We start from the raw sequence: 1,989 nt of genomic DNA on the forward strand, positions 1-1,989 counted from the left end.
TAGACCGGTGCCTCCAAAAACAAATGAGTAGACCGGTGCCTCCCAAAACAAATGGGTAGACCGGTGCCTCCCAAAACAAATGGGTAGACCGGTGCCTCCAAAAACAAATGGGTAGACCGGTGCCTCCAAAAACAAATGGGTAGACCGGTGCCTCCAAAAACAAATGATTAGACCGGTGCCTCCAAAAACAAATGAGTAGACCGGTGCCTCCAAAAACAAATGGGTAGACCGGTGCCTCCAAAAACAAATGGGTAGACCGGTGCCTCCAAAAACAAATGGGTAGACCGGTGCCTCCAAAAACAAATGGGTAGACCGGTGCCTCCAAAAACAAATGAGTAGACCGGTGCCTCCAAAAACAAATGGGTAGACCGGTGCCTCCAAAAACAAATGAGTAGACCGGTGCCTCCAAAAACAAATGGGTAGACCAGTACAGTTCTACAAGCAGTTAAAAGCCTGGTAGAATTGTCACATGACCATCAAACCACGCCCACAAAATAAGCCACGCCCACAGAACCGGTAGTAAAAAAATTTAGAACCTACCCCTGGACCGTAGTATATATTGCATACAAAAATGATCCATCCAACTAAAATGAGAAAATGGTTTCAATACCCTTTATTATTATTTTTTTCAGGCAAATAATAGTTGGGGTATCCAATTAAATACTACTGTGTTGTTATTTTATTTTTAATTCAAAATCTACCACATATTCACCTTCATGGGCTTCATCATGCTAAACCTATACACATTGATATCTGGCATAAGAGAGATGATTTAAAAAAAAAACAAAAAACAATGAAATACATGTATCTACAGGACTGACAATCACAAAGAAAAGCATTGTTGAAGAAAAATTCATCCAACTTTACAAATGTCAAAAAAGCGGTCACAAAACAGATTTAGTACACATGGATGGAAAAATATAGAGAGAGTGTGTTGAGCATCTTTACATTTGGCAAATTCAGGTCTAAAAGATGTTTCTTCATTATTATTATTATTATTATTTTAAAAAAAAGAATTATATACATTATTTCGGTATCCTCAAAATAGGAAGGTATTAAATACAAACAAACACAACAGCCAGTATTATAAACATAAATCTTTGGGGTATCAGGATGAGGATGGTTTTTTTTAAATGGGCAGAATTTTTAACAAATTCTGGGTTTTGACAAAATGAAGTTCTCCAGATGTTGCCCATCGTTCTAGTTGGAGGACCTGCTGGTTGGAGTTAATGGAACTGAAGACCAATATATATATAAGGAGCCTTGGTAGTACAGTGGTGTAAAGCACCCTGTTATTAAGACCAGCTGCCTGCAATTACTGCAGGTTCGAATCTCGCCAAGGCTCAAGGTTGACTCAGCCTTCCATCCTTTCTAAGGTAGGTGAAATGAGGACCCAGATTGTGGGGGCAATAAGCTGACTTTGTATAAATATACAAAAGAATGAAGGCTATTGCTTAACGCACTGTAAGCCGCCCTGAGTCTCCGGAGAAGGGCGGCATATAAATCAACACCAATAAATAAAGAGCCTGTAGTACAGTGGACTAAGCACTATTATTAACATCTGCTGCCTGCAATTACTGCAAGTTCAAATCTCACCAAGCTCAAGGTTGACTCAGCCTTCCATCCTTTCTAAGGTAGGTAAATTGAGGACCCAGTTTGTGGGGGCAATAAGCTGACTTTGTATAAATATACAAAAGGATGAAGGCTATTGCTTAGGACATTGTAAGCCGCCCTGAGTCTCCGGAGAAGGGCGGCATATAAATCAAATTAATATGTATATATATATATGGAGAACACCACACATGGAAACCTGGGCAGATGGAACAGTTAACTTGGAGATTGGGTCCAAATTTGAGAATACTAGTTTATTCCATCTTCTATCAATCACTCTAGTCATTTCCAATTCCAGAATATTTTTTAAAGAAAACAATTCCAGCTTTCATTTTTAAAGAGTCTAGATATTAATATTTGGCATCAGTGCATTTCTTT

This window comes from Pantherophis guttatus, chromosome 7 (genome assembly GCF_059756535.1).
Source record: "Pantherophis guttatus breed Tessera chromosome 7, ASM5975653v1, whole genome shotgun sequence".
Lineage (NCBI taxonomy): Eukaryota > Metazoa > Chordata > Lepidosauria > Squamata > Colubridae > Pantherophis > Pantherophis guttatus.